The sequence below is a fragment of the Scyliorhinus canicula genome, chromosome 20 (assembly GCF_902713615.1).
Source record: "Scyliorhinus canicula chromosome 20, sScyCan1.1, whole genome shotgun sequence".
In the NCBI taxonomy this organism is placed as follows: domain Eukaryota; kingdom Metazoa; phylum Chordata; class Chondrichthyes; order Carcharhiniformes; family Scyliorhinidae; genus Scyliorhinus; species Scyliorhinus canicula.
Window position 1 is genome coordinate 4596225 of NC_052165.1, and position 20587 is coordinate 4616811.

The following is a 20587-nucleotide window of genomic DNA, read 5'->3' on the forward strand; positions in this document are numbered from 1 at the left end:
AGCGCTCCAAAAGCTTGTGATTTCAAATAAACCTGTTGGACTTTAACCTGGTGTTGTGAGACTTCTTACTGTGCTCACCCCAGCCCAACGCCGGCATCTCCACATCATAAGTATTGTACGTAATACCAAAGATCAATGCAGTACACTTCAGGTAAAGATAAATAATTTTATTTGGTTGTAATTTCTGACGGGACCAATGGCTATAATGATGAACTGGACTGTTTTAAAATATTGTCCAGTATTTTATAGGAAACCATAATTTGCATTTAGTTAGAATGCTTTTATGGGACGCTAATGAAAAGATAATTTAGAAAAACAAATCCCTGAAACAAATTCAGGACTGTTGAAAAAAAAGTCTAAATTTCACAGAGGTGAGAAAATCTGCATCGTGATGAGTGTTCTCTTTTAGTTTCAAGAAGGCCTTTTATCACAAGACAAGAATTGACAAGAATTAACAAAACACTATGTCATAATATCCACTCATGTATATAATGAGATGCAGACAGGCAGTGATTGACTCACAGGATGACCAGTAAGCACACAACACAGTGCAGCCAATCACCAGACAGGACACTACCACTATAAAGCCAGAGGACACTAGGTTTCCCGCTCTCTTGGGACCCAGCCACTGAGACAGTCAGAGTCCACGAGCTAGCAAGTGCAAACACCATGCGGTAGCTAGTAAGTCTGGTCAGGCTACTACTAGGTCTCCAGTCAGTTCTGTATAATGTCGACCCACAGCTGAATATGTTTATCAGTTCTATTGTTCAATAAAACAGTGTTGGATCTTCTCCAGTGTTAGGCGTCTGTTTCTAGCTTCCCTACATCGAGTGCAGTCCACATCGAACCAACCTGCCTAACACATCACACTACATAATGGTTCTGTAGAAGGGTCATTTAGATCAAAACTCTGTTTCTCTTCACAGACGCTGCCAGACCTGCTGAGTTTATCAGCATTTTCTGTTTTACTTAATATTTCTTTACCACATAAAGATATTCTCACTCTGGTAGTAGTTGTGCTCCATTGTAGTTTTTGTAGCTTATATAAAAATGGGACTTAATTAATAATGAACTCATTGTTATATTGTGTACAGTTGTTTGAATTGGCATCAGTATAGATGAAGCTAATAGAAATTTCCATTTTATAAATAGGGATAGAAATTATAAGACTAAAGAAGTAACTATAAATATTTACAAGACAATGATTAGCCTAATGAAGGATGCATCATTGGGAATTTCCTCAGTAACTATTGCATTTATGAATAGGCTGATTATTTACTTGTCTGTTAACAGCAAATTATAGCTGGCTAAAAGCCCACCTCTCTGAATGATGGCAGAAGATGCTGTATTTATTATAAAATAACCTTCAGCTGTGTAGTCCTTGCCCATTTCCTATTATTTCTGAATTCTAATTGAAAAACATTGTCGGAACAGAAATGAATGATGATGCAATGGTATCACTTTGGTACCAAACATACTTTTGTTTTGAAACCTGATGAAGTGTCTCCCTTTACCAGGTAACAATGCCCAGTAGAAAAACAGTTAGAGATAAATGGCACGATCTCGGTGTAGTGATGACTTCAATTAAATACCGGAGTTGTGTAAAGTATGTAAAATGTGACATGACCGATACTTTTTTATTCTCTCAGTTGTCAGGATTTGTCATTAAGCCTTTTCTCGATATATTTTGTTTGACCTAAGTTTGGAGCAAACTCTTTGTACTTAAAGCCACTCCTCTTCTCATGCACATGCTTCCTCTTTCCATCATACCCAAACAGTTAGAATTAGTCAGTGGACTTTCCGTTTTCCACAACCTTTAGCTTCCCTTAACATGGCATTCTCTTTCACATTGATTTTTTGACATATTAAGTTGACAAACACATTGATAAAACAGCTGACCAAATCCTCATTTCTAACGTGGATAATTGTGACACATGGAATGTGTGAAGCCTTGAGAAGGTCTATGTAAATGATATGTGCTGAATGTAGGTTATTGGTCAGTATAGTGCACGACATTGTAAAATTCCCAAATCCGCAGCTAATTGCTAACCATCTATTTGCATTTTCTATTTGTGCCACAGAAAGATAATTTCCACTCTTTCTTAAAACATTCTTTGTTTATCCAGGAACTCAGATTATGCATCTCATATTTCCTATTAAGAGACTATTACAGGGGAGGGGTGAGAAATGTTTCTCCATTTAAATTGCTGTTCTGGTCATGTATATACAGCTGAAGGAACCAGCTGGTCTCCCATTTACTGCAGCGAAGGTCAACTTAGTCAAAGTTAATCCAGTCCTGTCATCGTATATGACGTAAAACAGAGAGCAAGCAAGCAAAAAGAAATGCAAACTAAAGTAAGGGTAATAAATTTCCAAACTCAGTTTAAATGTTTGTTATTGGTCAGAAGGCACGTTTTTTTTCTCCCTGCCAGTGTTTCTGTTCATTTTGGAAAATTAATTTTGTCTTTGGACAATTCTGCTATCAAACAAAACTATACCGTGTTAATTTTATTCAAGCATCAGAATGATACGAATTTGTTCCAATGCAGTAAGATATGATTGACTTTCCCTGAATATTGAACTTCTAGTCATATTTCCTCACAACGTATAGAAAATTGGAACGATCATACTCCTTGGCTACACACAGATGTTTGGAGCAATCCATAGAATCCCTGCGGTACAGAACTAGGTCATTTGGCTATCGGGTCTCCACCCACCCTCCAAAAGAACACCATACATAGGACTACTCTCTCCACCCTAGCCCCATGCCTAATCCGCCTAACCTGCACAACTTTAGACTGTGGGATGAAACCGGAGCACCAAGAGTAAAACCGATGCAGACATGGGTAGAACGTACAAACTCCACACAGATAGTCACCCAAGTCTGGAATTGAACCCGAGTCCCTAGCGCTGTGAGGTAGCAGTGCTAACCACTGTGCCACCATGCTGCCCCAATATGTTAATAATGCAGTTCTGGTAGCTGGTCTTCATTGCTTCCTCTTGACTTCCATGTATTGAACTTAGTTCACGCAATACTACTGACAATAGGCCCAATGTTGGAAGAATATCTGCAACATAATTGAGGTACTGAGACTCATCTAATGAGGAGGCTTTTGCTGGTAACTCCAAAGACTTTAAGTGCTTTAGTATTACAACCACCACAGGGGTTTGTTTTCTAGTTTTCTCATCACAAGCATGTCCATACCACCGTGGTGCATTACATATTCAAAGCAATACATTTTCCTCATCTTAGTCCTCAGGAAACTGTCTGGGCATACACCTAACATAGATGCTTATCACACTAATACTGATGAATAACCAGGTAGAATAGGAGTTGAAAGCTTGACTGAAATAGTAAAGGATATGAAAAATAGGCCAGATGTTGGCAAGATGAGATTTTAACTGACTCAAAACTTATTCTCTTGCATCAAATTAAAACCAGGCCCATTATGTGAGTATGGTAGGCTATATTAGAGGTATCGCAGGGCAGCACGGTGGCACAGTGGTTCGCATTGCTGCCTACGGCGCTGAAGACCCGGGTTCGAATCCCGGCCCTGAGTCACTGTCCGTGTGGAGTTTGCACATTCTCCCCGTGTCTGCGTGGGTTTCACCTCCACAACCCAAAGATGTGCAGGATAGGTAGATTGGCCACTCTAAATTGCCCCTTAATTGGAAAAAATAACTGGGTACTCTAAATTTAAAAAATATATATTAGAGGTATCGCGGTACCTAGGTGGGATGTACCTTATACTGTAGTATGAGTGGTAGAACCTGCCTGCTGGTTCCGCCCAACAGGCAGAGCATAAGAGTCTGTGTTTCACCCACAGCAGTCATTCTGTACCGGAGCTGCTGGGGTAACTACTTGTTCATTAAAGCCTTCAATTGGACTACAATCTCGCTTCAGTAGTGATTGATCGTGCATCAGTGAGGGGAAAGCTAAAGTTGTGGTGCCACAGGGTCAGACTAAGGATCCAAGCTGCCCCAAACTGCTTCACGATGGAGTTATTCTTTCACAGGGAGATACTAGAATCCATTTGCCTTGTTTGCTTCATTTTATCCTTGCATGTCAAAAAGGAAAGGACTGCTTTATGTACTGACCTGAACGAGGCTAATGTCGCAAGGGACATGAAAATGACAAATAGATATCTTCAAATTGGCAATGCTTGGTGATACTATTGCAAATATTTTTTTGAAATAATCAATATTTTGTCATAAATCCATTTATATTGATTGTGCATCAATTTAACGATAAAATGCAGGCCCCATTTTGGGCACCTTTAGCGGGGGCGCCAAGAACGACCCCGCTATTAAACAGTACTCTGTGGGGGGTTTTTGTCTTGACGAGAAACCCTCTGCCGAGGCCCTTCTTACCTTCATTTTTAAATGCCGTCCAATCTCTCTATCCCCCACCCGGCCTTGTTAGAAGATCTCCAGCCCCCTCTCCTCCCACCTCAAAAGGGCAGGGCACCACCGGGCCTGATCCCTGGCACACTGGCAGTACCTCCGATGGCCTGGGAGACCTCCCAGGTGCCATTACGTCTGGTCCTGTACTAAACTACGCCAGGCGAGATCTCCAAAGCACAGGCATTAGTTCCCGGGTGCTGGGAGAATTAAGCACAGACATATTTAAGTCATCCTAACTGCTCACTTAAATATGTAAATCCCTCACTGGGAGGGATTCAGATCGCAAATCCCTGGGCACAGCGAGGCTGTTTGATCGCGTCCTTAGTGTTGCTATGAGCTTTTTGCTTGATGTATGATAGATCTTGACAAACATTTAGAAAGAGAGTATCAAGCCATGAGTAGCACTAAAGTTAATGGATGAAGGGTGGCAGTGTGGTGTCTCAATGTGCTAGGACATGAAAATCTAAGAAATTTGATGATCTCAACCTTGCCTTAGAGAAGTAGCTAAATGTTAAAAAGGCATTTTATTTAAGTGCTGGGAAGGTTGGGTTTCTGTGAGGGGCCAGAGGTGGAAAGGATATCAAAATACAAAATACTCCAGAGCTACCTACAGGGAGAGACCTCAGTGCCTGTTGACAAAATAAACAAATACATCAAAAAACAGTTTCAATGGCAACAATTTAATACTTTTAATCTGCAGTGAAGCCATTCTATTTGAAACAGGTTCAGAAGGTTCCCTACAATATTCAGTAATATTTTGCTCAATGTGTAGAATACCGTGTTGAGTGGAATTTCAAATGATTCAACATCTCCTGGATTTCCTTAGGTCTGAGAAACCTCTACATCTGAAGGAGAGGTGAAATTTGCAGCATATATCCTCAGTTTCAGCAACTAAGTGTTGATGCCAACAGAGCATGTGTGGTCTTTTGCGACCAAATATTCTGTGTGAAACCCTCACCGATTCCGGGATCGTTGAGGGTTGAGCAGTGGCACTTGGTGAAACTCCTGGCTGCCGTACCCAAACCAGCCGGAGAATGCCCGGGTCCCTGGCCGCACATGGGCACAGCTGATGACCTGCAGCAGTTGCGCCGTACAACATGGCACCGGCCATGCGCGGACCCGACCCACCATCCGCGAACCCACAGCTCAAATCCTGGTCACCCCCTACTGTTCCCCCAGCCTCCTCCCGGCCAGTGGCACAGAGCCCGGCCGAGTGTGGTGGCGCTGGACACAGTCCGCAGCTGCCACGCTTGGTTCCTGCACAGCTGATAACACATGTATCCATCAGGAACCTGGCCCATCGGGGGCGGAGCATTGCAGGAGGGGCCGGCCGATGACGCACCAACGGCGTTGCAATGGTGCGCAACACGATGATGCCATTTCCGAGGGCGAGAGCATGGCTGACCGATGTCAAACCGGCGCTGGCCCCGATTTGGGTGTAGGAGTCGATTCTCCGCCCAATCGCTGATTACAATATCAGCATCGGGCAATGGTGAATCCAGCCCTGGATATTTAAAGTTTAAATTCATTCTAAGGCACTGACATTGAGATTTCTACCAGGAGATATATAGGGCGGGATTCTCTCAGCCCGGGATGGGTCGAGCGGCCGTCGTAAAAACGGCGAGTCCAGCCGGCACCGACCACACCTGCTCTCAGCTGGTGGGAACTCGGCGTTGAATGGTTGGGGGGGGGGCGGGTGGGGGGGATGTTGTGTCCAACCTTGTTGGGGGGGGGGCTCCGATGTGGCCTGGCCCACGATCGGGGCCCACCGATCGGTGGTCCGGCCTCTCTGGCTGGGAGCCTCCTTTCCTATGGGCCGGCCCCTGTAGCCCTGCGCCATGTTGCGTCGGGGCCGGCGCGTTGAAGGAGGCCACTGTGCATGAGCGCGTTGGCGCTGACGCCACTGCGCATGCGCGGATCCTGCAGAGTCTTCGGCTCGGTCTGTTCATGCCGTCGTAAAACGCGACGGCGTTTACAACGGTGTGGACGTTCTGCTGCGGGATTAGAGAATCCCACCCATAGTGTTGTTATAAATCAAGACAGTTTCTCGGGATAAGTATTTTTTTACTGAATAAACAAAAGCTGTTTCTTATTTTTTCATCCAATAGTTTGCTTGGTGATCCCATCAACCTAGCACCATTGCCAGTCTACCAGGGATCAGATGGATGCATGGGTGGACCTTTAAGGGCCCTCCTGCCAGTGGGATTTCCCTTTCCCACCGGTCAATGGACTTTTGAATGACTCTCCACATTTTCCGGCCCTGCCCTTACCGCAACAGGACAGTAAAATTCTGTCCATTGTCACAACTAAGTCAGAGGCTTGTTTCCAGACCGTCCTGTCCTCCGGTGGTCTCTCATATGAACATACGAATTCGGAGCAGGAATAGGCCACTCGTCCCCTCAAACGTGCTCTGCCATTCAATAAGATTATGGTTTATCTGATTGTAACCTGCACTCCACATTCCTGTGTACAGCTGATAACCTTTTACCCCCTTGTTAATCAAGAATCTGTATAGATCTGCCTTAGAAATATTCAAAGACCCTGCTTCCACTGCCTTTGAGGAAGAGAGTTCCAAAGATTTACAGCCCTCAGAGAAAAAATTCTCCTAATCTCTGTCTTCTCTGAGCAACTCTGGTAGTTCGGTCACTTTCAGGAGCCGAATATGTGACCGCCTCAGGCTAATCGCGCTTTCCTTGGCCAAGAGAGAGTTTGCGCGGGGTCCTGGGAGCAGGATCCCGGACAGTGTGGACAAGGGAGCCAAAATGTTAAGACCTCTGGTATATTGTTCTGTGCTTGTTACATAACTGCATTTGCTTTAATCAATAAACCCCTTTGTTAACTGCTGGATGCCTCCAATGTCTGTCTCGAGCCACCACATTGGTGATAAGGTAAACGTTTTCAATCGTAGCTGACAGTCGTCGTGAATTGTTGGGGAAGGAAGGAGCAGTTGAAAAAGTAGAGAAGCTCCAGCAAGAGTCGGAATCATTCAACTATGAGTGGAAATGCCTGTCATTGGTAAGTTGACCGATGCTGAGGATTGGAGTCTGTACATTGAATAAGTCCGCTATTTTCATTACCGCAAACAAGATCACAGGCTGAGACAAGCAGAAGGTGATACTTCCGACAGTTTGCAGGCCCCAAACGTATAATTTGCTTCGGAACCTCATGTCCCCAGAGGCACCCAACTTGACCAGATAGTGAAATTGGTCAAAGAACACCACACTAATGCCCTCGATTACCCTCCAATGTTATAAGTTTAGCTCTGCAGTGAGGGTCCATGAAGGGTCTGTCTTAGCCTTTATAGCCAGGCTTCACCAGCTTGCTGAGCACTTTGAGTTCGGGAGCTCACAGAGATATGTTGCGCGATCAGCTGGTTTGTGGGATCCATAACCTTAATATGTATTCTGGCAGAGACCATGATTACATTGATAAAAAAAATCAAGATAGCTCAGGTGGCAAAGACAACAAACAAAGAAAAGTATAGCACAGGAACAGGCTCTTTGGCCCTCCAAGCCTGCGCCAACCATGCTGCCCGTCTAAACTAAAATCTTCTACACTTCCGGGGTCTCTATTCCCATCCTACTCATGTATTTGTCAAGATGCCCCTTAAATGTCACTATCGTCCCTGCTTCCACCACCTCCTCCGGCAGCGAGTTCCAGGCACCCACTACCCTCTGTGTAAAAAACTTGCCTCATACTTCCTCTAAACCTTGCCCCTCGCAACTCAAACCTATGCACCCTAGTAATTGACCCCTCTACACTGGGAAAAAGTCTCTGATTATCCACTCTGTCTATGCCCCTCATAATTTTGTAGACCTTTATCAGGTCACCCTCAAACTCCTTGGCAGAGTGCCAAAGCATGGTTGAAGGTGAAGTTAACCAAGTGTGGGACGGTGTGGCCGCGAGGTCCACGGGAGGATCAACAGGCACAGGGGAGAACCAGGCACGGTCCTCAATACCGGACCAGAGTCAAAGGAATGGAACAAAGTCAGGGCATCAACCAAGTTAGAGGTGGACTGTTATCATTGCAAGAGGGACAATCTCCAGGAGACCTGTAATGTTCAGGAGTTCATGTGTTTCCGATGTAACTGAAGGGGGCTCTACCAATGTTGAAAAGGAAACTACGCACCAGTTTAACCTTTTAAAAAAAAAAATTTAGAGTGCCCAATTAAATTTTTCCAATTAAGGGGCAATTTAGTGCGACCAATCCACCTACGCTGCACATCTTTGGGTTGTGGGTGAAATCCACGCAAACACTGGGGAATGTGCAAACTCCACACGGACAGTGACCCAGAGCCGGAATCGAACCTGGGACCTCGGCGCCGTGAGGCAGCAGTGCTAACCACTGTGCTGCCATGCTGCCCCCAGTTCAACCTTTTGACTCCACTTCAACTTCAGAGATAATCAGGCAGCAACATCAGGCGCAAGTGGCTCGATGGGAACAACATTCCAAAAGCAGAGCCTGTGGGGGAAGTGTTCTTGCGAGAAATTACACCTCAAACGCAAAATGGACTCCAGCAATTGTATTCACCAAAAAGGGTCCAGTTTCATATCCTGTACAATCTGACCTTGGACAAATTTGACATCAGCATGCTGAACAATTATTATCTGCGTGTAGTGGGAGAGTACAGAATCTGTATCAGACGTTTTCACCACAGAGAGTCTGGACAGAGAGATGCCAGACTTGAGGACCAGAACTGCCGAAGTTATAGAATCTGTTACCTCAGAATCATCCACACAACCAGAGACAGTTCCCGAGTTGGTTTCCTCAGATGTAACACCGACCAGTGTACAGGAAGACACTCCTTGTACCCCTGAGATTCAAGTTCCTGAATGCTGTGTTCTGCCAAAACAAGGCAGACATCTGCCCAAGAGACTGCCTTACTAATATACATATGTGTCTGTGACATAACAATGTTAGTGACAGTAAGAAGTCTCACAACGCCAGGCTAAAGTCCAACAAGTTTATTTGAAATCACAAGCTGCTTCACCTGATGAAAGAGCTGTGCTCCGAAAGCTTGTGATTTCAAATAAACCTGGTGGATTTTAACCTGGTGTTGTGAGACTTTTTATTGTGCTCACCCCAGTCCAATGCTGGCATCTCCATATCAAAGTTAGTTATGGCATAATGCGTTGAATCTGTGTTAAAGTGTTTGATTCAGTAAAAATGCTGGGGACACTAAAGGAGTAAGGAGGGTGGGGCCTTATGTTCCAGAGTAACACCATTGGCCGGTGTAATGTCACTTGTTATGCAATGATGGCATCAGAGCGTTTCGCGAGCTTAAGTGGAGTTCATCATTGTAATCGGTTTGAGCAGCATTTTGTAAATAAACCCCTTGCAATGTGTGTTATACAAATTCGCACTTTACCATCTCTGACTCTTTCCCTTTGTGGCGACAACAAAAAATATAACACCCACAAAACACGAGATGGTTTGGAGCTCGCTATTGCCTATGTCTCAAGGACCCTCTCAGAAGCAGAATGGAACCATGCCCAGATTGAGGAGGGCTTGGCATTATATTCGGTGTGAAGAAATTTTACCGGTATATATATGGTCGATGGTTTGACATAGTGGCTGACCACAAGCCATTACTGGGTCTTTTAAGGGAAGGTGAGCCCATACCACAAATAGCCTCGCCAAGGGTGTAATGTTGGGCCTTGCTGCTGGTGGCCGACAGCTATGCTTTCAGTATTGGCATGATAAGCAAATTGCCAATAAAGATGCATTAAGTTGCCTGCCACTACCAAAGAACATTCTGCCACTACCAGTATCCCAGGATACCATACTCTTGAACTTCCTAGACACTCTGCAGTGTCCTTTGGGCACATGCAAAATTGGACCCAAAGAGACTATGGGTATGATCTAACAGAAATGTTTCGAAGTGTGGTGGCGAGTGAGAATTGCTGGGTGCTTCCTGATGGCTGACCCGGCGAGACCTCCACAGGTGCCTAACGCCAATTAGGGCCGGTAATAATGCCCCCAACCAGTCATACTTCTGTTGTTCATGCAAGGCATAAGCATCCTTCCCTCTCACTGACCACATGTCCATTCTTCCACAGGATCTCCATCTGATGGTTCTGGCCCATCCAGAGGTTGCCACCCCTCTCGCCTTCCAAGAGAACACCTCGGGGAGAGCTCCGACGATGCCACCAGTGAGTTATCATCCCCACCTTCAAGCGCAGAGACACACACTTTGGTGGGGAAATTATTGGACAGGCTTCTGGGGCACAATTTGGTAAGTAACACCCATTTTGTTTTAAAATTTAGTGTACCCAAATCATTTTTCCAATTAAGGGGCAATTTAGCATGGCCAATCCACCTACCCTGCACGTCTTTGGGTTGTGGGGGTGAGACCCACGCAGACACGGGGAGACTGTGCAAACTCCACACGGACAGTGACCCAGAGTCGGGATCGAACCTGTGACCTCAGTGCGGTGAGGCAACGCTGCGCCACCGTGCTGCCCCAGCACACAGTTGCAGATTCAGTGGAGGCAGGAACATCCAGGGTAGTCAGCAATCGGAAGTCTGATGCATCCCAGGACCCAGCTGGGTCCTAGTTAGATGTTGAGACTCTGGACCGGGTTATCTCGGAGTTGATGCAGAAACCTAAGCTGCGGCTGAGTTTCAGAGGGGATGTCAGCGACAATCCAGCGGGTCCATAGTCCCAAAGGCTATGGACACTGGAGATGGCGGCGGCAATGTTTGGCACCGAGGCCAACACTGCTAGGTGACCACGGTGGAAAGCCTGGAGCATGTCAGCAGCATGAGTGGTGGTGTCCAAGGCATCGCTCATTAGTGAGAAATGGCTGAGGGCTTCGACAGCATGTTCTGGTCGATGGGGGACTTGTCCCTGATGTAGTGGACCTTGCCAAGGCACTGCAGAGCATGTCCCAGTCTCAGGTGGGCTAGGCAGCAACACTTGCCTACAACATGGCACGTCTACCCATGGGAATCCACTTGGGAGCTGTGGAGTGCTCACATAGCTAACATTACCAATTCCCGATTAGTAATAATCTTCAACTGTGCAGCCAGAGGTTACAGTGGCAGTTAAAGGGGTCGCCCCTGGGCTGGAGGGAGATGGGCTCAGCTCCCGCGGGTCCAAATCCCCAGATTGTGTATACCCATAACGGGGCCTCACAGTAGCATGGTGGTTAGCATCAATGCTTCACAGCTCCAGTGGTCCCAGGTTCGATTCCCGGCTGGGTCGCTGTCTGTGTGGAGTCTGCACGTCCTCCCCGTTTGTGCGTGGGTTTCCTCCGGGTGCTCCGGTTTCCTCCCACAGTCCAAAGATGTGCGGGTTAGATGGATTGGCCATGCTAAATTGCCCGTAGTGTAAGGTTAATGGGGGGATTGTTGGGTTACGGGTATACGGGTTACGTGGGTTTAAGTAGGGTGATCATTGCTCGGCACAACATCGAGGGCCGAAGGGCCTGTTCTGTGCTGTACTGTTCTATGTTCTATGTTCTATAACGGGGGCAATTACCATGGACAGGGTTCTGTCCTGGGGGTGTTCGGTGGAACAGACAAGCAGAAACTGAAGTTGCCCCCGTTATGGGTATACACAATCCGGGGGTTTGGCCTGTTGGACCTGCGGGAACTGAGCCCATCTCCCTCCAGCGCAGGGGCGACCTCCCACCCACCAAGGGCAACTGACCCCCCCCCCCTCTCCGACTGGGCCCGACCCCTTTAGGGGCCCCAGGCTAATTGTCTGATTTCGAAGATGGCCACTCACCTCCTCCGATCCCCGCATTGCCATTATCTGGAGATGCCGGCGTTGGACTGAGATGGGCACAGTAAGAAGTCTTACACACCAGGTAAGTCCAGCTTCACTCACCTGAAGAAGGAGCTGCGCTCCGAAAGTTAATGATTCCAAATAAACCTGTTGGACTTTAACCTGGTGTTGTAAGACTTCTTACTGTGCCTGCATTGCCATTGATTTAGTTTTATGGTTTTAAATTGATGTGCTAAAGGGCACCCACACGATTGCTCGCTGGGGAGCCGGTTAGATCACGGGAAGCCTTTCAATAGGGGGCCCTCCCCATTAATGAAATAAAGATTGGCCTTAATTGGTGATAATTGTTTCTCGCCACTTCACAGCGGAATCCGGATCTCGCCAATGGGAGTGGGCCAGTTAGATCAGAAACCGATCGGCGGCCGGCGCAGTTCCCAATCTTGACCTCTCCCGCGATCTAACCAGCTTGCGTGGATTTGTGTCCGGTGCGATGTTAGATGATGCCTCCTATTCTTTCAAAGTTTAAAAGAATGATACAGACTGGGTGGCGTTACGATAAGTCTGAACAGCTGAAGCCTGACTTTACTCATCAGTATGGGTTAATATGCGAGGATGGCCTGATTCTGTGGGGAATACAAATGCTCATTCTCCTCTTAGGAGTGCTTGTTACCAGACTGGGGATGTCCAGAAAGCAATTTCCAAATCCCAAATCGTGAAAAGTAATGGGTTGGATTGTATGCACCTCCACCCGCAGGTTTGAGGGAATGGGGGCACTAAAATCTAGCAAGTGACTTTCCCCTTGCCTAACAACTCGCCCCCGCCTGACCTGTGTGAAAATCTCTGGGGAGCAGGTGATGACTATGCAATTAAAGGCCACTTAAGGTCTCATCCTGCCATCATTGGTATTTTATTTTACAGCAGGGGTAAGTCTCTGCCATGCAGGATGCCCAGCAGCCATAGCTGTGCTGGCTGGTGGCGATGGGGGGGGGGGGGGGGGGGGGGGGGGGGGAAGCACCTCGTTTGCAGGTTCCTTGATCCAATTGGGGGCATGAAGGTGCTCCCACCTTTAAACCTCTCCCCTGGCCTCTTGTACCTGGCCCCCCATCCCCTCACCTCCCTTGCTAGGGCTTGATTGGCAGGCTCCGGTGATACCTCACATCCTGGCCTAACCTGTGCTCCCCAGAATTGGGGACTGCCTGTAATGTCCTCTGTGGCACTGCTGGGACTACAGGGCTGTGACCATTTGATTGGCCAGCAGTTCTATCCCGAGAGTGGTGGAGGGTGAACTCTTATCTTGAAGCATTTAATGCTGCTCCCAGCGTTACATTACTGCAGGGCAGTACTTGGAATTGGGAGTAGGCTCACCGCCAGTTTTAGCTGGGGAGGGGGACAGGCGAAAAATCCAGTCTGCTCCACATTAGTGTACAGCCATTGGGAGCAATGTGGGGAGCCATTAAGTCATATCTCTGCTGAGGTAAAATTGTTGGAAAAGGATTATTCATACAGATCATGGGCGGAATTCTCCAACCCCCTTCAGGGTCAGGGAATCACACGGGGCCAGCGTAAATCCCGCCCCCGCCGTGGCCGGAATTCTCCGCCACCCAGGAATCGGCGGGAGTGGGAATCACGCCCCGCCGATCGGCGTGCCCCCCGCAGCGATTTTCCAGCCCGCGATGGGCCGAAGTCCCGTTGCTGACAGGCCAATCCCGCCAACGTGGTTTAACCACCTCTGGTGCCGGTGGGATTGGCGGCGCGAGCGGGCCCCTGGGGGGCGATCGGACACCGGGGGGTGCCGCGATCGGGGCCCACCAATCGGCGGGCGGGCCAGTGCCGTGGGGGCACTCTTTTCCTTCCACCGCCGCCACGGCCTCCAGCATGGCGGAGGCGGAAGAGAACCCCTGCAGCGCGCATGCACCGGTGGTGACGTCAGCGGCCGCTGACGCACCGGCGCATGCGCGGACCGGCGAAGGCCTTTCGGCCAGCCCCGACACCGGGCGGCGTAGCGGCAAAGGCCATTGGCGCCGGTTTTGGCGCCATTCGCCGTAGCAGAAACCACTCCGGCGCGGGCCTAGCCCCTAAAGGTGCGGAGAATTCCACACCTTTGGGGTGGTTGGCGGCACTCTGCTATTCCGGGACACACGCCCCCCCCTTCCCCCCCCCCCGGCCGGGTAGGGGAGAATCCCGGCCCTTGTCTTGTACCTTTTCATTGATCATTTGCCCGCCTGTCTGCCCCAAGAGGCTTCTGGCTCTCTGATTGGTCACCTACACAATTCGGCAAGGCAATGCCAAGTCCAATAATGTCTGCTTTTGAGCATTGCATATCTGAGTGAGTTCCAGCTTCCTGGCGACACTGGTGATACACATTGGATGCCACAAGGGTGGTATGGTGGCCCAGTGGTTAGCACTGCTGCCTCAGGGCTGAAGACCCGGGTCACTGTCTGTGTGGAGTTTGCACATTCTCCCCGTGTCTGCTTGGTGTCTCATTCCCACAAACCCAAAGAAATGCAGATTAGGTGGATTGGCCACGCTAAATTGCCTGTTAATTGGAAAAAAAAAGAATTGGGTACTCTAAATTTATTTTTAAAAACCAATTGGGTGCCAATCTTATCTTCAGCCCAATTAGGGGATCTGCTTTTTAAAATAGTGTCTCACATCAAAGGTGCATTCCAATTCTACAAAATTGTAATATCTGGCTCTACCTATGTTTTTGTCAGAGGATGTTTACTTCCTTCCCAGCAGCCTTCTAATTTCTACTTATAGATTAATAAAAGCCTTGCACACTTTTAATCAACTTCCTGTTGTCATATTGTTGGTAACAATTTATTGTTGACATTTGGAACAGCAATGGTTGATGTAGATATTTATAAGCGGAATTTTCAATGTGAGCACTTTGCAGTCATGGAGTAATTTTAGGCATCTCACCACTGGTGACATTCAGCACCCCCTGTTCATGCTCTCGAGCTTCCCTCTTGTTTGGTCTCCGCAGTTGCTTGACCTGCAGCCAGTTTCTAAGCTACTTCTCCAAGCCTCTTCCTTGGCCTGACTTTTCCAAGATTTCCTGCAGCCAACCTGGGTGCTGTACCGTGCTTCTAACCTCCGCTACTGCTCATGATTAAAAACATTACATCATTCTCAGCTCTGGCCCGGAATCCTGAGGGCAGGCCGATTTACCCAAAGATACATCCCTCCAGGCTCTCCCACACCAATCATGACTCTTCCCAATGTTCTTCCATATTCCAGACGCCTTTGCTGCCCCAACATTGAAGTGGCATCCCTGTCCATGGTGCATCACACCAAGGGAGATAAACTAATGTATTTTGCAAGTGATGCAGCTGCAACCACCAATCTCAGTAGAGGACATTTTTCTTTTCTTAAAATATGGAGGAAAAATCAGCTATGTTTCCGACTCCGGACAATCCGATTCTCCCCAAAATTGTAATTTTGGCAAGTTTGACGGGATGTTTCCTGCCAACATTTTGGGTGAGACCAGACCTGGATTTACCCACACTTAAGTCATTTTTGGGGGGCTGGGGAGTTTCCCACCGGTCAAGCCCACACACCCAGTGAGGGCGTGATCCAGATTGCGGCTAGTTCCGCGGGTCGGGTGACTTGCCCGTGGTTTTTGCGCCCGAGGCGAAGCCCGATTTCAGCCTCTCCCGCACAATGCTCCTGGCAGAACAGGATTGGCATCAGGCGCAATGCGGTGGGAAAATCACACCCCTGATTGGTAACTCTGCTCCTAATGTACATTTACTTGGATGTCAGATGAGGACATTTGTGTTTGGCAGTGATGCCCACTATAATCAGACATCGAGCCAAACTCACTGCCTCAAATCATGCATCAAAAATTTCCATTTGAGTTAGTTAGTTAGAAGGAAAGGGAGAAAATATGAAAAGAAAACAGCCATTTCAAAACCCAAAGACATCTGTGAGCTATAAAGCAATAGAAAGCACAGCTAATGACATTTCGCTTGCCAAAAGTGTTAATTGAATTTTGTTGTCAGGTGGTTGAAATTCATACCTCACATAAGACAATGGAAACCCCCGAACCCCCCCCCCCCCCCCCCCCGCCCCCCATTCACGACTGAACAAGAGCAGTTTGTGATTATTATTGAAGAAATCCTTTTTTATTAAATTACCAATGTTAAAAAACTGTGGTTCTTGAAATTATACAGCCTGTGACTGCGATATATGCACTGGGAAAATTGCTGCCACTGGATTGCAGCACATCTGCCTGCCAGAGTTTGTGGAGTCAGTGATACTCTGTTGCCCTGGGGTAAATGAGTGCAAGAGTATTACCACCCATCTGCAGCCGGTGCCTGAAACCTCAGGCAGCTATCCTGCCCTGGCCTGAATCCCATTCTCAGCCCTGGCACGGCTACACTTTGAAGGAGACCTTGGAGCTGGGCGCTCCAAGTGTCTGCCTCATCCCGGCTTCTTTTAATATGCAAACCAGGATCCTAAGATCCCCATTGTGACTTTAGATTGGAACTGACTGATTCGATCCACACTCTGATCAGTTCCAATTTTGAGTGTAAACCATGGCTCAGTTGGTAGCATTCTGGAAGAGGGTGCGGGAAACATTATTGTTTGAGAAACTCCAGAAGTAAATGCACTGGGTCCACCGGTGGCAACTAGTTCATTATAATTTTACTCCTGATTGTCTGAACTATTGTCTTTAAAAGACCAGCCCAAAGATGGAATTTGGAGAAGTTGGAGTTGGATCCATGAAAAGATGGATTCTAGATATTCAAAGGCTTTTTCCCTGCTTTTATGAAGCTTCCCTTAATATGCTTCTGGGAACCGTTAGAAGTTGGGAAGTGATACGCTTCCCAGCAATGACAGGAACATAGAACATAGAACAGTACAGCACAGAACAGGCCCTTCGGCCCTCAATGTTGTGCCGAGCCATGATCACCCTACTCAAACCCACGTATCCACCCTATACCCGTATCCCAACAACCCCCCCCTTAACCTTACTTTTATTAGGACACTACGGGCAATTTAGCATGGCCAATCCACCTAACCCGCACATCTTTGGACTGTGGTAGGAAACCGGAGCACCCGGAGGAAACCCACGCACACAGGGGGAGGACGTGCAGACTCCACACAGACAGTGACCCAGCCGGGAATCGAACCTGGGACCCTGGAGCTGTGAAGCATTTATGCTAACCACCATGCTACCCTGCTGCCCCAATTTGGAAGAAAGCTGCTGCTGCTACAAAGAGGCTTGGCTGGAGGGAGGCGATATTGTCACTGAACTAGTCATTCCTGAGTTTGAATCCCACCGAGTGGCCTAGTCCTGCTCCTAATTCATACGTTCGGATGAGAGACATGTGCAGTGTGGCAGTGGTGTAGTGGCATTGTCACTTGTATGATGAACCAGAGACTCAAGGTAAAACTCTGGGGACCCGGGTTTGAGTTACGTCAGATAGTGGAAATTTAATCCAATAAAAATCTGGAATTAAAAATCAAATGTCAAGTCAATTCCTTATATCATTCCTCACAACCACTTCTCTTTCTACGCACTTCCTCACATCCCCATGAAGATGGAGAGAAGGAGGGATAGAACAGGAGCCACATAACCACAAGGTGATAATAAACCAAACAAGATGCGTTTCAGGTGCCTCTTCAAAACTGGGGTGTCCTTCAGTGTGCCCCTCAATGATCTCCAGCTAATAACTGCAGAAGTGCCCTGGGAATTGTCGCATTTCCCTCCTTCACACAGTGCTAGTGGCTGCCTCCTTGGAGACAAGGGCTACCCTCTGGTGACCCAGCTGTTGACTCCTGCAAGGCAGCCTTGTAGTCAACTAGAGGAGGGACAGAACTGGAGCCACATAACCACAAGTTGATAATAAACTAAACCACTGTGATGCTCAAGATGCATTTCAGGTGTCTCAACAAAACTGGGGTGTCCTTCAGTGTGCCCATCAATGATCTCCAGAATGGTTGTAGTCTGCTGTGTCCTACACAACATCATACTGCAGAGAGGAGTGGAGCTGCAGGAAGAGGAAGGTATTGAATAATCACTATCCTCCTCGCATGGCGCCGAGGACCTGGGTTTGATCCCAGCCCCGAGTCACTGTCCGTGTGGAGTTTTCACATTCTCCGTGCCTGCGTGGATCTCACCCCCACAACCCAGAGATGTGCAGGGTAGGTGGATTGCCCACGCTAAATTACCCATTAATTTTTTTAAAACTCTCCTCCTCAGTATAGGCGAGGTGGAGGGAGAGAGGAGGAGGAACCAGATATGGCCATGGTGCCTGCAGATGCTTACCTGACTGCCAGAGAAAACTGCAATGCCTCATCCAAGCATGCTTTACTTAATCTGGCAGTGCCATTGGAAAGCCTATGCCGCTTCTGAAATACAATTAATTCCAACATTGAACAATCCAAATGTCAACATTCAAATCCTTTCCTCCTCATAAAACCTGATCATACTATTCCTATTAACCAGAATCTTTTGTGATGAAACAAGTTATTGAGAAACATCAGGAAGATCAATGAAACATAAAGATATATTCACTGATTTAGAGAGGGCATATGACTGGGTTCCTAGTGAGGAAGTCTGGAGATGTGCTTGAGCTTGTGGAGTCTCTGAGAAGTACATACAACTATTGCAGAACATGTACAAGGAGTATCAGACAAAAGTAATCAACAGTGTGGGAGAGAGTGAGAGGTTCAAAGCCAGAGTTGGATTGCAACAAAATCGGTACTGAGCCCCTTTCTCTTCCTGGTTATCATCAATACTCTTATTGTGAAAGGAAGCACCATGGTCAGTGATGTTTGCAGATGACATTGAGCTATGTGGTGGTGATGATGGGAACATGACTGAGTATCTGGAGGACTGGAGAAAAACACTGGAAGGCTGAAGTATGAAGATCAGTAGAGAAAAGGTCTAATTTACGGACTGTTTGCTTAAGCCTAGAGAAGAGGATCAGAGTGATGGTGTGAAGATTATTGGTACAGAATTGGAGAAAGTGAGCAGTTTGAAGTGGTAGAAGATAGAAGTATTCAATAGGAAATTGAGCAATGGGTAAACTCTAGTTGCAGTAATTGGAAGAGTGGAATGTTATGTGATTGAAAAGAATCTCTGAAACTGAAAGGAAGAATCTACAAGTCAGTCGTGAGACTGGTCTTGTTGAATAGTGCAGAAAGTAGAGCAACATCAAGAAGAGAGGACAATACGAATGAGATGTGATGCTGAGATGGATGTGTGGAATAATGATGAAAGGCAAAAATCAGGAATCAGCACATCAGGGTATCAATGAAGATCGTGTGAACATCGAAGGATGTAGCTGAGAAGCAATTGAAATGATCTAACAAAGGGGCAAAGGGGTGAGGTGAATAATGGAGATGGAACTGTCAGCAAGAATGAGAAGAGGAAGGCTGAAGACCAGATGGAATCATACAGAGGTAAGAGATTAAAGGCAGTTGGAAAGGGAGAGGAGTGGATGACCTACAGGCCACATTTGGAGTACTGTGTGCAGTTCTGGTCGCCTCATTTTAGGAAGGATGTGGAAGCTTTGGAAAAGGTGCAAAGGAGATATACCAGGATGTTGCCTGGAATGGAGAGTAGGTCTTACGAGGAAAGGTTGAGGGTGCTAGGCCTTTTCTCATTAGAATGGAGAAGGATGAGCGGCGACTTGATAGAGGTTTATAAAATGATCAGGGGAATAGAGTAGACAGTCAGAGACTTTTTCCCCGGGTGGAACAAACCATTACAAGTGGACATAAATTTAAGGTGAATGGTGGAAGATATAGGGGGGATGTCAGAGGTAGGTTCTTTACCCAGAGAATAGTGGGGGCATGGAATGCACTGCCTGTGGAAGTAGTTGAGTTGGAAACATTAGGGACCTTCAAGCGGCTATTGCCGCTTGGATTACGGTAGAATGATGGGGTGTAGATTAATTTGTTCTTAATCTGGGACAAAAGTTTGGCACAACATCGTGGGCTGAAGGGCCTGTGCTGTGCTGTATTTTTCTATGTCTAAGAGGATATGGAGAAGTGTGATTAATCAGCAGTGTGGTGACCCAAAGTGAACAGGAAAATCCGAAAGAAGAAAATATGGAAGAAAAAACACTTGAAAGCTACTGTCCAGGGCGAATGGGGAATGCAAGAAATTGGTAACAATGGAAAAGCAGAATGTTCCTTTAAACGCATGAAACTTATAAATGTTGATGTTCAGAGGGACTTGGGCATAATCAAACAAGTAGCACAGAAAATTAACTTGCAGGCACAGCAAACAATTCAGAATGTAGATGGCATTTTTGCCTTTATTTCAAGGGAATTGGAGTACAAGAATGAGGAAATCCTGATACAATTGTACAGGGCTTGGATGAGACCGTACCTGGATTATTGTGTGCAAGTTTTGGTCTCCATATCTATCCATAACCTAATGAAAAATATACTTGTTTGGTGGAGGTACAGTGAAGGTTCACTCAATTGGT

The 20587-nt window shown here is 47.0% G+C and overlaps 1 protein-coding gene and 1 long non-coding RNA gene across 11 annotated transcripts in view; one reads left to right on the plus strand and one right to left on the minus strand.

The window, feature by feature from the left end:
• Positions 1–20587, plus strand: part of LOC119954892 — a 266765-nt gene that overhangs the window by 138598 nt on the left and 107580 nt on the right. The window contains exon 2 of one of the 3 annotated variants that reach the window (XR_005458333.1): positions 10465–10640. The exons of the other annotated variants lie outside the window; for them this stretch is intronic. This is a non-coding gene — a long non-coding RNA (uncharacterized LOC119954892). The remainder of the gene's footprint in view (positions 1–10464; positions 10641–20587) is intronic. 3 annotated transcript variants of the gene reach the window in all.
• The window catches only part of kcnq1.2 (potassium voltage-gated channel, KQT-like subfamily, member 1.2), a 606356-nt gene that overhangs the window by 1535 nt on the left and 584234 nt on the right, over positions 1–20587 (minus strand). The gene's annotated exons all lie outside the window — the stretch shown is intronic.